The sequence below is a fragment of the Centrocercus urophasianus genome, unplaced genomic scaffold (genome assembly GCF_019232065.1).
Source record: "Centrocercus urophasianus isolate 14NV4802_14NV808 unplaced genomic scaffold, USGS_Curo_1.0 seq_12, whole genome shotgun sequence".
Taxonomy (NCBI): domain Eukaryota; kingdom Metazoa; phylum Chordata; class Aves; order Galliformes; family Phasianidae; genus Centrocercus; species Centrocercus urophasianus.
In genome coordinates this window covers 23,843,421-23,859,463 of record NW_024884364.1, presented here as the reverse complement: position 1 = coordinate 23,859,463, position 16,043 = coordinate 23,843,421, and the positions used below count along the sequence as shown (strand labels likewise).

At 34.2% G+C, this 16,043-nt stretch overlaps 1 long non-coding RNA gene across 6 annotated transcripts in view; it reads right to left on the bottom strand.

The window, feature by feature from the left end:
* Positions 1 to 16,043, bottom strand: part of LOC122155962 — a 31,347-nt gene that overhangs the window by 7,122 nt on the left and 8,182 nt on the right. For 3 of the 6 annotated variants that reach the window (XR_006167341.1, XR_006167346.1, XR_006167343.1), the window contains 3 exons: positions 11,110 to 11,179; positions 10,235 to 10,422; positions 9,883 to 10,086 (listed from right to left, as the gene is read on the bottom strand). This is a non-coding gene — a long non-coding RNA (uncharacterized LOC122155962). The remainder of the gene's footprint in view (positions 1 to 9,882; positions 10,087 to 10,234; positions 10,423 to 11,109; positions 11,180 to 16,043) is intronic. The other 3 variants (XR_006167345.1, XR_006167344.1, XR_006167342.1) reach the window with 2 other exon arrangements.

Here is a 16,043-nt window from a genome sequence, read left to right as displayed (position 1 = left end):
AATTACCTGAATGATTGGATGATGTTCATTAATTTAATCCAATGGACTGGTCAACTTAGTCTTCAGCTTTATCGGTATTCACTATTATCAGTATTCACTACCATCTTAAGTGGAAGAAAACTGTACACATAAAAACTGGTTCTACTGACTTATTTTAAATTTTAAATAAACTAAAATGCAAATATTCAAAAAAAAAAAAAAAAAAGTGTGGACAAGAAATACATAAATCAATACATAAATAAAATAGGATTAAAAATGATGAAAGTCAACACAAATATATTCCCCTCACAAAAATGAGGTAATAAAGAAATTAATTTTTGAAAAATAACAATTCATAAACTTTTAGACAACCATATTATAGTTTTTTGTTGTTATTGTTTTGTTTGTTTTTTTATCCTTCTTCATCAGGATTTTGAACTAAAATAATGTTTTAGTTTGATTTTCTGAAACATCAATGATGTTTAAATTTTATTGACAGTGTCAGAAGTATCAAGAAATAGTTCCATGTAAATAATTGAAAGAATTTCCAGGACTATAGAATACCTCATGGAATTCATTCTATTAGAATTCTAGGAGCCACACCTTTTATAAAAATTAGTGTTGTTAATATATTACAAGCTGTTTGACACTTCGGGATTGTTAAATGGAACTAATGAAGGACTCATTACTTGAGGAGCATTATATAGGGAATAGACTATATTGAAGATCATAAAAAGTTCCACAACAATGATTATAAAAATATTTTTGAACAGATCCCTCAGAGAATCAATTTGGGTTAGAGCATATTTAATTTTGTACAATAACAAAACCCAAAGCTGTACATTAATGTTCATCAGTCCCCAAACACATTTTTGCTATTTAGACAAAGTCACCCTGAAAGACAGTGTAGCCCCAGCTAGAGAAAATCAGTTCATTTATAGTGAATGAGATTTCAGTAGCTGCAGTGTATAATCTTATATTGTTAGCTCTCCTCCTACTTCTAAATTGCACTTCCTTACAGCACCAGTTTTATTTTTACAAATGATCGTTGTCCAGCCAGCTCTAAAATTAAATTTGTAGTAGTAACATCTGGTTCTCAGTTTGTTGCTTCCTTTGCTTTGATCTTGTTCTTTTCTGAAATTATTACTGACTTAACTATTTACATGCAAAGCGATGTATAGTCTATTTTATTAAAAAAAAGGTAGCTTTTTTTTTCATCTTGCCCACAGCTGTGTGTGTATATTCAGAAATAAAGCTGGCAAAAGGTAGAGATAGATGCCTTGAGTATAAACAGGAATATGTATAATAACTCTTCTGCCAGACAGTTTTGCAGTTGCAGTGCAGTGACAAAAACAAAGCAAAATAAGACAAATAAAAAGCCACCAATACAAATAAAAATAAAAACCTCACACCTACAGCAAATGAGTGATGAAAGTCCAAACCTATATATGCAAAAACACATTGCTGCTATGATCCAAACATTTATTTCTTTATCTTCATGCTTCACAGTGAATGTCAGGAGCAACATTAGTGTTCACTGCCAAAGTGGCCCACAGAGACCAGGAACATCTCAGCATAGAATTAGTCTATTCCAATTTGTACCAGCTAAATCCAGGTCCAGAATACACCCTATTCTTGTCTAGTTAGTTGTGCTCCTCTTCCTTGGAGTATAGTAACAAGTAGGAACTTTCTGCTAACTTTCTGTGCATCCTCCCACACCCCTAAAAAAGTATATTGAATTCTGGTATGTACAAGTAGTGTTCTTGAATAAGTTATTAGTGGCATCATGTACATCCATCACTGGAGCTCCATCACATGCCCAGGCCCCAGACTCATCAACCCTGAGTCTCATCAAGACTTGGAGCCATCTGTGAGATCGCAGCAGTGACTTGGCCCAGCCTCAGCCCCAGAGTGGGGCAATGGGATGAGACCTGGCTGTAGGTCCTGCTGGACCCCACATGAGAATTCTTGGTGGGCTTCTGGCAGATCACGCTTGCTTCTCCCTAATATATGTGGTGAGTGGGTTTCAGGTTTGTTTTCTTCTACTGGCATTATTTAAGTCCACTCAATGCACTGAATTGTGACTGCTGAGAACCTGATCTCTTCTTAAACTTCTGAGAATTTGTATTCACTTTCTCTTATTCGAGTAATAAGTAAAGGCTGCTCTAGACAGCAATCACACACGATCAAGTACAGCACATACACAGATACTCTGCAGCTCAGTGGGCATTCAGATGATGTCCACGTGCAAGGTTCACAAGTTGTGTATTCAATGCAATTGTTTTCACCCCTAAGTGCTATACGTGAGCACTGTTTAGAACACGGACTAGAAAAAATATGAGCCTGAACTATTGTTTAAATTAATTATTTATCTTTAGAGATCTATTTGGTTATGAAAATTAGTTAACTGATTTATAAAAGGAGATTCACATCAATTTCTATATGTTACTGAGCTTACAGTAATTTAAAAAATGTATTACCTATTCTATGACCTAAAAAAAATGTACTATATGCAAAAGTGAATCTCTTTCAGCTTGTAGGAAAATTATCACACTTTTGGCTTCAGTTCTTCAAATATATACTTACTCAGGATTCAATAGAGCTTTCTACCCCTTATTTCTGTGCCAGCTTTGGAAGCAGTGACTGATACTACCCCTTTGCTTCGTTCATGCCATATGCAAGAACCTTCACAACTCTCTTGTATTATTTCCTACAATTTACTCCAAGACTGTGTTTCCAAAACTCCTGCTAAAGTCTGTCATTTTTTGTCTGTGCTTTACCTTTCTATTTATATTCCTCTAAACAATTTACTTTCCAATACTGTTGTTCTAGTCTAATGATTCAGAATGTCTCAGGTTCTTACCAGAACATAAAGACTATTTTTTTCCTATGTGAAATAAAAGATAATGGATGAGAAAAAAGAAAGAATCATGCCTATTAGAAAAAAAAAAAAAAAAAAAGTATTATGCTTGTGGACAAGCACACAATATCATGACCAAAACTTGTATGGGTGTAAATAATGATGGGTAGGCAGAGGCATAGCTACATCTTTTCATGTTGCCTTGTTTCATGTTCATATGTCGCCTTGAACAACAGACCAAATAAAGCAGTGAGTTCAAGGGAAATTAAAATTGAATTTATATCAACTCTTATTTAAATGAAGAAAATCAAGTAGGGGAAAAAAAAAGGGAAAGATTTTTGCTTTTCCTTTCCTACTTCATTATGTAATCTCAGGATTATTAGAGCTGCAAGAAGTAAGGTTAACAAAACAGATTTCTTTTCGCCCTTTCCACATTTTGCTAATGTCTCATGATATTTACAACTGACTAAAAACCATTTTGGAAGTTAGAGCTGGTGAAATGCACGTTGACTTCTGAGGTCTCTCAGAGAAGTAGAATGTTATGAGATAACACACACCTAGGATGCATATATCCAAATTTTGACACTCAAGATCTTATTAAGTGTAAAAGGAAAACATATATGTATGTGTAACACATGTTATATACATATATATACATGTACATAGGTCAGCTTGGGACTCTTACATTATCTTACATACCTTCCCACTCTGACCTGTTGTCCACTGTGCTCCCAGGGCACAGTGAAAGTTGCCCTGCCACACCTTGCCCCTGGGACTGTGTTTCCTTCAGGGATGGTCTGAGGCTGTCAGGCCCTTTTCCTTATGGCACTCCCAAAACTAAAGCTCAAATGGGCTGCTGTGCACATACACGTTTTTATAAGCAGAGACATCTCGTAAATGTATTTAACTGTGGCCTACATTGTACCTATGCATAGAGCTGAGTGCATATACTGAATTCTGGAAAGGGAAGCCTGAATTCATGTTATTTATGAAGCAGTAGTCTTTGAGAGAACAAGATAACAGCAAAAGCCACAGAAAGTATAAAGGCAATCTACAAAAGTTCAGTTACTGATCAGTAAAAAGAAACAGCCTTGAACAGTAGATAGAAACTGAGTTAATTCGGGTTTGTTGAAGAGAATAAAGTATGAAACATATGCAAATTATATAATATATTTGACAAAGAACATAATAAGAAAATGTGTGTGTATATATATATATAGCATATATGTGATACGTATGTATATCTCCCATAGTTATGGTCATAACTAATTCAGAAATAAATTGTAACCTGTGTAAGAGACAAATAGAGGTTACTGAGGCTGAGAGATATGTTACTGGGATAAGTTTTAGTCTGGAAAACAAAGCATCTAAGATGGAACAAAATACCTTAGGCAGCTTTCAGGTTTCAGAGAAAAAAGTGCTAAGATTTTGAATACTGATGAAGCAGCATAGGTCTTTAGCCAACATAAGATTCTATGAAAATGTAATCCCAGACCTCTATCTTTTGGTTTGATGCCATATGCATCATTTACTGTGTATTCTTCAGTCACTTTGTAGAACCTTTTCTGCTCCAGCATCACTACAAAACATGGCTTGTTAAAAATTATGCATGCCTATGTTTTTTTGATCTGTTTTGTTCCAAGAGATAAGTGAACTGAAGGACATCCAAAGACAGTGACAGCTCCCAGTGGTTTAATATGAAGGTGTTAGACATATTATAGCATGAAATATGACAACTGCCTAAATCAGTAAACTTTACACAATTGATGATACTCTGATATACTCTGTGGAAAAATATGTGAGTTCACTTCTTGAGAATAAAATAGCATGATCATATTTATCTAAATGGCATCGAGAAAGGATGAATTCAAGGCTTCTCATACAGAGCAAGAACTTTCAGAAGATAAAACCTTCTTTCATTGCAGTTATATAAGAGTAGATATGATTAATTTCTCTGAACTTCTTGACTTGGAAAAGAAAACAGTAAAGAAGGAGGTTTTTTTATGTGAAGACACATAGCACACAAATTCTTCAGGGTTTTCTTGTGAAATGATAAAATTCTTATCAGGAAAGATTAATTCACTGATTGGCATTTCATTCAGAAATAAGTATTTTTGTAATTGGCTTAAATTTTAAATTTTCCGAAGCTCTCTGTGTTGTAAGGTCTCCTTTATTGAGCTGATACTTTTGTTCATATCAGTGAATATCAAGAATATTATGGTCTGGGGAACTGTGGTCCACATCTGGGGCTTTTTCTATCTCCTAAAGAATAAATAGTCTCTATGGAATTAAGACAGTTATCTCTTTTTTAGCTGCTGCCATCATGCACTCTAAATGCAGAAGTACCTCATTGTAAATTATATCCCTAACAAACAGGAAAGACTTGCAGAATTTTTCTGTATGCTGTAGCTCATCCTGAGAAGCATCCTTGCTCTGCCTGTCATAGAAAGGCAAGGAGCCCAAACTTAGAATCCTAGAATCCTTAGAGTTGGAAAAGGACCTTCAAAAGTTCTCTAGTCCAACTCCCCTGAAATGAATATCCACAGCCCTATGCCGGGTTTACAACTGACTTTTTCCCAATACTTTATATTCATTTTTATGCTCTTAGAATTACACAAAAACTCTCTCAACAGCAGTCACTAATCCTTCATAACTGTGACAGACAGTAGGAAAACATAAGTAAAACATGTTCCAGAAAGTAGCTTTTCTTCAGTAATGAGCTTTTGGAGAAAGAAAATATAAAGTTAAAATATCCTTGTTTGTTTAGCTATAGTTCCTCTTTATAGAAATTATGTATGTATCTGGAACTGTAGTTCTGGATTCTGTGTGCCTCTGTTTCTCAGAATTTATCTGCCACACTATATAGCTTTCAGTCAGTCAGTGACCCGACTGTCATTCTCCATTACATATTCTCATCTTTTTATGAAGTCATATTACAGGATCACAGAATCACAGAATCACCCGGGTAGGAAGGGACCTCAAGGATCATGTAGTTCCAACCCCCCTGCCTAGCAGGGCCACCAAACATACACATTCAGATCAGGTTGCCCAGGACCCCGTCCAACCTGGCCTTAAACACATCCAAGGATGGGGCATCCACAACCTCCCTGGGCAACCCGTTCCAGGGCCTAACCACTCTCCTTGTAAAGAACTTCCCCCTAACATCCAACCTAAATCTTCCCTCCTTCAACTTGGATCCATTTCCCCTAGTCCTGCTGTTGTCAGCCCTTTTGAAGAGTTTACTCCCCTCATGGGTGTAGGTTCCCTTCAGGTATTGATAGGCTGCAATGAGGTCACCCCGCAGCCTTCTCTTCTCCAGGCTGAACAAGCCCAACTCCCTCAGCCTGTCCTCATAGGGGAGGTGCTCCAGCCCCCTGATCATCTTAGTCGCCCTCCTCTGGACCCTTTCCAAAATCTCAATGTCTTTCTTGTACTGAGGGCTCCACACCTGGACACAGTACTCCAGATGGGGCCTCACAAGAGCCGAGTAGAGAGGGACAATCACCTCCCTGTCCCTGCTGACCACCCCTCTCCTGATGGAGCCCAGGATCCCATTTGCCTTTCGAGCTGCCAGAGCGTACTGCTGGCTCATGTTAAGTCATGTATTGGAGGACTCAGAACTGAACAGTATTCCTATTGCAGTCTTAACAATGCTGGGGGATGCACTCACCTTTCTCATCCTGTTGTGGATACTTTACCTAATGCAGCCAAGAATATCATCACCTTTCTTAGACACAAGAGCATACTGCTCACTCATGTTCAGCTTGTGTGTACCAAAACTTCTACATCTTTTTCTGCAGAGGTGCTTTCTGGTGGGGTGGCCTCCAGCATGCGTTTGTGCCCGCTGGGAGAGTAGTGCAACTAAAATTTCTATGAAAACTGTTGAAGTTACATAGGATGAATAGATCACCAAACAGTAAACAAGAAGTTAATCTTTATATTGACAGTGATTTTGAAGTACTTCATGAATCCTGCTACAACAGGTTTCAGTTATTTCAGCTAAAGGAATCTTAAGAAGGAACCTACTTTGAAGAGTTCTATGTGCCATGCATATATAAAGCATAAGAATGGTATATTTTCAAAGAAGAGAGAGAAGAAAGAAGTGAAAACTGTGGAACTGAATGAATTAAAGCTGAAGAATCCATCATACAAATTCTGTTTTTCTGGTTTTATTTCTGAGAAATGTCATTTTATATTTAATAAGTCTCAATGGATTTTCTGCATCAGTATGACTCTTTTGAAGTTAATGTTGATAACATTGTACAGAACTCCACATTGTAACACTGTACTACAAAATATTAGAAAAAATATACAAAAACTTTCTTTTTTATGCAGTTTTTTCTTTTTTATTGTATTTTCCAACTACTAGCTCCTTGTTCTGCTGAATGACAATGTGAAAAATTGATCCTTGTTTTCTTCCTGTTTGCCAGGGATAACATTTGAGATCTCTCTCTAATTTTCCTTTGGTTATTTCTTTTTCAGGCTGAGTTTAGAAGCTAATTTTGTCATGACTCATACAAAAACGATTACAATCTCTGATTATCTGTCACTCTTGAAAGAGTTCCAGGTTTAATTTTTTGAGATGAGAGAATGAAAGCTACACTCAGCACTCAAGACAAAGACGGAGCTTGATTTTACATAATATTTCTCATTTTCATTCTTTCCTTTCCTAAAATTCCATCTGTAATTATGACGGTGTTTCAGACTAGTGAAAAAGAGCAGAACTGTACTGCTAAAAGGCGATGCAAAAAATAATGGAAGCTAATGATATAAAAGAAAAAAGTCAAACAAGCGTCATTTTTGCATATCATAGCAGAATGCCATAGCAGTAACTGTCAGCAGCCAATAAGCTAACTAGCCATACATGTAGGTTTCAAATCTTTGAGACTGCCACTGATAGTTTTAAAGACACATCATTTAAAAAGGAAGCAAAAATTATGTTGTCTAATACAGCTTGGAGAATACTGCCTTTTAGAGCAATCCCTAACGGCAACAGTGGAAAAAGACTGTCACTTATGAATAGCAACTCAAAGTTTTGTTGCATTTATTACATTCAAACTGGTAAACTGTGTGGGCATTATCATGAAATAATTTCTTCAAATTTCTTTAATATCATGAATAAATTTATCTCAAAGATAGACCAGGACTCATGTTGCCAAGTGTAGTGATCTACATAGTGAGTATTTTTATTTAAGGATGTCACCATAAATTTCATCTACACTTTTTCCTGGGTTACATTTGGGATAGAATACTGGATACCAAAGTAATTTGTTCAAAAACAGTTGCGTCCTCAGGAGCATACTAGTCTCCAAAGCCGTTGCTTTGTAGCATAATAGTCTTCTGCTGGATTCAAGAGGTGTTTTTGAAATGTTGAGACACAACTATTTGGACTATTGTTTTCAAGTGAAAGAGCCTGAAATAATAGGAGGAAATTTCACGGTTCACCAAAAATACATTTATTAGCTTATACTGTGAAGCAGCAAGAAAAAGTGAAAGTTTGAGAACCAGTGATATACCTACACAGAGTTGAAGAATGCTTGTGGCTGAAGACATCCATATGCATATACAGTATCTGCCTGAAGGCAAATGAAAAAATGTTTTGTCTCTTTCTAAGTGAATTATTTGATTATCTCCAAAAGAAAACCTGAGAGTAAATGAGCTTGGATGTAATAAAGAAGAAAAACTCGTAAGACAGTTTTATGAGTTAGACATTGTTAATTGAAATAGAAAGAATTTTACACAAGAACTTAATATCGGATAATATCTTAAAGTACTTTCTAAAGTGTCAGAAGTGTTCATAAAAGTGGTTATTTCTTTGCTTAACTATGCTTTAAATCTAAAGTGAGTAGCTCAAATGTAATATTTAAAGCTCAAAAACTTCATCCCTTTTGTTATATTTACTTCCTTAACACTATCCTAAACAATCAAGTGGGGAGAAAGCAATTATTATACATATTTAAAATAGTACATTTATATCAGTTTGTTCTTTCTGTTTTGAAATACAAAAATAATACTAGTATCTTAACATATTAAAATTCTGATAAACAATATTTTAAATGCACGTGCATTTCTTTTACTCACACTAGTTATTTTGACATTAATTAAAAAGTTCAGAAGAAAATAAAAACAAACCAGTAAAATGACTCCATCTCTTATTGATGACATCCAATTTTTCCAGCAAAAAGTGCTGATTTGGAATCAAACCACTTTGTCAGTCAAGCAAAATGCATATCTTTAAGGGAATAATGACATTCCATGGAGTTTTCCTTAACCCCACAGGAATCAAGTTAAGAAAGACGTTAACACAGCCATTTTGTCATCAAACCTCCTAGACATGCAAAAACCATAGGTTGAGAAGACTGATCCAAGCATTTTCTACCATTGGAAATGGTGAGATTTCTGCTTCCTGAATATAATGAGTAGGACGGACATCTGCAAAAGTGGGTGGTATCTCAAGCAAAAGAAAGATTTTCAGTAAAGTTCTCATAAGCATTTGCAGTTATTTATTATTAAATTGGCTGCTAAGTATTATTTGTTTTATATGCTGGACTTTTAGAACCTTTTCATAAAACAACCTGAAATAGCAACACATGATAGGTTAAGCAATCACAGAATAAATGAAGAAAACCTTTGCCAAACTCCCACACTCTGATTACCGAATACACAAATTATCAAAATGTAAATAATTAGGTGAACATAGAAGAGGGGAACAGTTTTTAACTCTTTAGATCAAATTTTATTGCTTAAGACATTAACTGAAAGAGGTACTATTGGGAAAAAAAAAAAAAAAAAAAAAGCATATTCAGGAAGATCATGTTGTCAAAAATAGTGACAACCATGCAACATCTCAACATTAATGGATCTGTTATGATATTAATTTTTACACTGATCTATATGCATAATTAATGTCTCTTGATATGCCATAGAATTAATGAGATTTTGTTTCTTGCTTTTTACTTTAAATGCAATATTTTTCCAATTCTTCTCTGTATCTCATTAAACAGATGCTTAACAGAACACTGAAAAGAGAATGCTTGACTTACTGAAAAATTATCACTGTTCTGGTTTCAACGGTTTTTATCTCAGCCCATGAATTGTACTTGGGTTTTACCTTTCCAGCTCTCTCCCCATCCCACTGGGAGAAAGGAGTAAGTGAATGTCTGTGGGTGCAGAACTGCATGCCACATCAAACTACAGCATACAGCCTGTAATTTTGTCATCTTAAGCACACCAGTATGGTTCATGATCTGAAAGAAAGAATGTAAAGATATAATGATAAGAGATATTATTATCTTTAAAGAAAACAAAGGAAAATAAGCAACAACAGGAAAAAGAACAGTTTATTCAAGGAAATTGTCAAAAAAGAATGTCTTGAACAAGATGTTCCAAACATACCTTAGTTCCAACTATAAGTCAGAGGTCACTTCTGTGTAAATTTACTTATGTCCAACTAGGAAGATGCTTTCTCAAAGAAAATTAAAAGACATTTGTTGATTTTTTACAACCATTTTGACCTTGAGTTGAAAATGAGTTAGTTATCCAGAATTCATAGGTATTTTGTCTCCTAAATATCTCTGTTGATGCTGTAAGGAAATCACATATTAGATATTTCATGGTATATTGATAAATAAATAATAATATTACAAGATATTATTCCTTTAATATTTATTATTTTATTTAAAAAATCTCTTTTGACCACCAATTTATACTTATCTCACCAAGATCTTGCAAGAGCTTTGAAAAGTTATTAATACACCAGTTATGCAAGGTAATGTTGTAATTACACAACTTCTTGTTGCTTGTTGAAACAACTGCATTTGTTCAAAATATGCAGATAATGAAAAATTATTCTAAAAATGACCTCTGTGCATCATTATAAGGATGCTGTGCTTAAAAACAAAGCAGACAAACTTTTCTGGAGTGTGATTAAAGTCAGATATTTCACCTTTTTTTTTTTTTTTTTTTTTTTTGCAAAATATTTCATAATGAAAACAATGAAGATATTCAAAGCTTTTTATATAAAGAGAAGAAAGAAAAAGACTGCAAAACCTGTTGCATATCTGCAACAGAAAGATGAGAAGATGGGAAATACATCCTAGGTCTAGGGCTATTTTATCAGATTAACTGGTTGCTTTCTGTGAAGTTATTTGTGCTGTGAGGAGGCATGAGAATGAAAAAGAAAGAAAGGAACCAACAATAAAAAGTAAGAACTTCCAGAAGTGGTATTAGAGTACAGAAGTTATCCTCATGTCCAGCAAAGAATGGGTTACCTTAAATTGCAGTCCAGCTGCTTAAGCATGCTAAAGAAATGAGTCTGCTATCAACTGAGTTATCCACAACCTATGAAATAAATATTTATATATATGTATATGTATAAATGTGCATATATATTTATGATATCTTTTCTTTATCTAATTGCTATTTCTGCTGCCTATGACCAAATCTTTGCACGCTGAAAGACTTCCTGCCTAAATGCATGGGCCATTATGAAAGCAGGTTAAGTGGGTGCGAGCTATGTTGTTCTAGGCAGCAGCCAAGAAATATCTCAAGAAAATGCCACAGTTGTAAATAAGTTGTTTTAATGGTTAACAGTAAAATGCATTTTAATAGTCTGAACTTTTAAAGACTTTAGCTTCCAGCAATTTTTTATGCTCATCTGAAACATTAAAGGGCACTCTATTATAGGCATTTTCCTATTGTAACAGGCAATTTTAGACTATGATCAAGCACTGCTTAATTTTGAAGGACTTAAAACAGCAATTTAAGTCTTTCTATGTGAAGAGAGATTTCTAAATCTTATGTCATTTTGTTGTCTTGATATTCTAGTTTTATCTTCTTCCCCATAAAAAAAAAAAAAAGTTGTATATATTCATATCATAGCCATATAACTGTCAAAATCTGCTTTCAAAATGCCCATTTAATGGATGGCATAAAAACTTCCCAAATCTCAATTCTAATGAGTAAATTCAAACATATAACATGACTTCTCTGTATCATTATGTATATATTTTTTTTTCCTTCCTGGAACTATTTTTAAAAATTGAATATCTGACTACATCTAATTTTCCGAGCAAAACATTTTGCATAAGTAATCAAAATTATCAACATTTGCTATTATAGTGATTGATCTTAAGAAAAAATATATTCTTTGGTGATAAAAAAAGTGATCATCTTATTTCTGTAAAAAACAAAGAACTTCAGTTATCCTCCAAATCATATATCACCCCTGATACACTGAAACTAACTGAATTAAATGCAGGATCTCATCTGAAAAAGACATCCCATTAAACAACTAATTTTTATTTAAGTTATATTTTGAAGTTCACATCTTATTCTGTTCAGTATAAATAGAATTAACACTGAACTATTTTACAAAAGTCTAAAACCTGTAGCAAGTATTCTGAATAAATTGTAAATGTTTTAAAAATAACAAAATATACGTTATTTTATATTAAAAAAGTACTTGTTTTGATTTTTTAAACTGTTGGTAATCTGTGATATGCTGTAGGAATTGTATGAATATGTATGTGCAATTGTTATCAACATTTCAATGCCATATTTAGCACCACTTTAACATATTTTTGTGCTTTCTTTGTTAACCCAAATCTTTGAAATATTAATTGCAATTTTTTGTTTGTTTGATTTTAGATATATTTATTGAAAGTCCTAATGCTGTCAGTACATTGGCTTTCTTCTCCCTTTTAAGGCTGTCCTTTTTCATTCAGTTAAGGGCAGTGCTGTTGATTCAACAGCCCACGAAAGGTGGTTGAATGTAATTGCATGCAGTGGTGTGCTTCTCCTGACCTCTTCAGCTAAAAGCCCATTATGAAAAGTACAAGGGCTAAACAGCTTTGACACCTAAAGTACTGACTTGAATAGTACAGAGGAAAACAGCTTCACACTGAATAAAGAGTTTCCTACCAATGGATGGTTTCAGTTCCAAAGTGAAATCAGAGCAGAGGCAAAGGATGAAGAGGGCATCTTGATCATGAGAGCACAGAAACGTATTAAATACAGTGTAGAAAGTTCACTTCTGCTGTTTACAAAGCAATCTGACTGAAATCTGACTTAGGACCTAATGTTTTGTACCATGCAATTCCTCTAGATTCAGAGAAGGCTCATATGAAAAAAAAGCGAAATAACGTATACTGTGTTTTTCCTTAACATCTGATTTTATTATTTTTTTTTTAATCCTGATGATGAAGAAACAAGATAAGAGAAAATTCAACACAGTAGGAGATTTTTTTCATTCATTCCCTTAGAAAGAGGGAAAAAATGATTCTTATTTAGATAGCAATTGCCCAAAGTTGTAAAATACCTAGCTATTCTCAAGTTGAAGAAAGCAAGGAGCCTATTTTATTGTTTAAAGCAGTCCTATACACCACTCTATGTTTACATCATTAAGGTATGGACAAATGACAAAGATGATGTGTGACCTGGAAAATCTTGCATGTAAGAAAGATTGAGAGAAGTTACTTCTGTAGAAAATTTCTGTTATAACCCCAGCATTTCTTGCTCTGCAGGCTTTTTGTATTCTTACGCTGATTCTTCATTTTCCCTGGGAAACACTAACGAGAACATCAATGTCATTCATTTCAGAATCGTATTCTAAGACATCTAAAAGCTAGTTACCTCTGATACAGGTGAATTCTATCTGTATGTGACATTGGGTAGTTTTAGGCCTGATTTCGATAACTGCACTTGTGTAGTACTTTATCTGAGCTAATGAGCACTCCAGAGAGATTATAAGTAAAGATGTGTTAAATTTATGTTTATAATGAAGCCCATTTCAGGTCAAATCGGCATTGTCAAAAGCCTAAGGAAATCCTGTCATAATCCTTCATAGATATGAGCAATCATTTTAATCACATTTTTCTCTACAACCCTGTTAACACATGAATCAGTGGCAAAATAAAATTAGTTTTTTTCATGTAGATGTAATTCCAAAGTGTGACAAATGAAGCATTATACTCATGTCCAGCTAGGTTTAACACAGCAAGAACACATACAAAAACACACTCTCAAAAATCAGCAGTTTGTGTCTAGAACTTGTTTTTTCTGCTAAGTAGAATGTTAAAACAAAAAGTAAGGATCAAAAACTCTGCACTTATTCTTGATAGTACTCATACAAAGGAAACCCAGACATTGTACAACAGGAATTGGTAGAACTCAACTGGATATATGACTCAAAGCTATACACTAGACTATGGAAATGAAATAGAATGGCTGAAAAAAAAATTCCAGAGAGTAGAAACAGCAGGAAAATCACTGGGAAGTTTTTATATCTTACATTTCAATTTGAGCTCAGATAAACATACGAGAGATTCAGAGTTGAACAAAGGTTTTTTATTTTACTCTTACTTTCAAATTTAAGAAATTTTCTCTTTTTTGATTGATAAATAAGCACATTCAAGACAAGTTTTGTGTTTTTCCTCATGCAAACAAATGAACATCAGCATCTCATATATGAGCTGTGATTACAATGGTGCAAGGTAAATGAAACTGTAGCCCTGCAAATTTGCAATTGCGTCTTCACAAACTACACTTTACCATATGCTAACTACTGTGTACAACTGTGTTTAGTCACACATAAACACAATTAATTTCAGGACACTTTCCAAAAATAAAAGAGGGAGCAAACATAATTTATGGCTATCCACTGAAATGCACTTTTAGCCTCCCCTACTACTGACACCTAAATAACCAAACACATCTGAAGGGAAATCTTAGGTCAAAGACAATGGACAGCAAGTTGAAAGAGGGGTATCTGCAAGATTTCTGCAACACAGCAAATTTCCAATATAATAGGATTTTATGGACATCACATCCAAGGACAAGAACATCTACTTTAATTGAACTCTGGGGACAATGTTTGAGCAATCTCTTTCAGATACTGCTTGCAAGCACTGAATAAGGGGATTAAAAAAACATTCATACACATGAGATAACTTCTCAGATGCAAAAATTCTGCATGAGCAGAGACATGTTTTTTTTGTACTTCATCATTGAATGATGTCAGGAAGCAATCTATTCTCACTAAAAAAAGGATGGCTGACACCTTTGGAAAGACGGTAATCACAGGAGTCAGCTTTGAATCTAAAGAGGGCTACCCAAGTAAATCGAGTCATTGTAGAAATTCCTAATTAACTATATCAAATGTGATACTAGAATATCCTAATTTTACTTATCTATCTATCTATCTATCTATCTATTTATTTATTTATTTATGCTGAATTCCAGGAACATGGGATATCTACTCAAAGAGTGGTAACTGGTGGATGTGCATATAGTTTGCCTTGTGCAAGGAATGTTCACCTATATTAAAGAAATGATCTTCTGCACTGCTGTTGTGACGTACTGTTAGGAGGTATTCAGACACTTCTCTGTGTGCAGTAGCACTAGATTAATGAAGCATACAAGTTTAAGAAATTTGCTTCTATATGTGTTCTGGGTAGGGTAGATATGCTTTTCATAAAACTGTCATTGTTACTGTAAGTAATAAAAATCATGATCACCCTTATTTTAGGTGTTCCATATCAGGCTCTTAAAATGAATAACAAAGCTTTAGGCAGCATCACAAATTCTTTAACAGCTCAGAAATGTTTTTCATTTTCTTGCTTCTGTAATGACAAGTCTCTGGAGAGTGTTTCTTTCACTCATAGCTTTTTTGAAATCTGCTTAGAATGTTGGCCTATGCTCCCTGAAGGCTTATTTTTTGAAAACTGGGAACTTGTGGAAATGCCTCAGTTGCAGGCTTTTTCCATCATTTTGCATTTAGATATGAAATTCCTTGGTGTCAGATTATTACTTAATTTTAATTCTAAGTATTAACATTGAAACTGCACACAGTCATTAAACAGTATGGAATAAAAATGAAAAGTGTTAGAATGTTCTGCAGTTTTCAAAATTAAACTAACAAAAAGGATTCTTCTCGGCCAGTTGGGGCTTGTGATTTTAATCTCTGGGATTTCATTTATTACTGCAGAAAATGTTTCTGACTGATAAATGGGAAAAAACGTACGTACAAAAACTAGCACTCTGTATTTTTTCACTTCTTTGCTATGTTTCTACGCTCTCCCTGTACCAATGCAGGTGACATTAAAGTCAACTGGGTTTCCAGAACAGGAAAAGAGAAGGTATTTTCTCTTTATTTTATTTTATTTTATTTTATTTTATTTTATTTTATTTTATTTTATTTTATTTT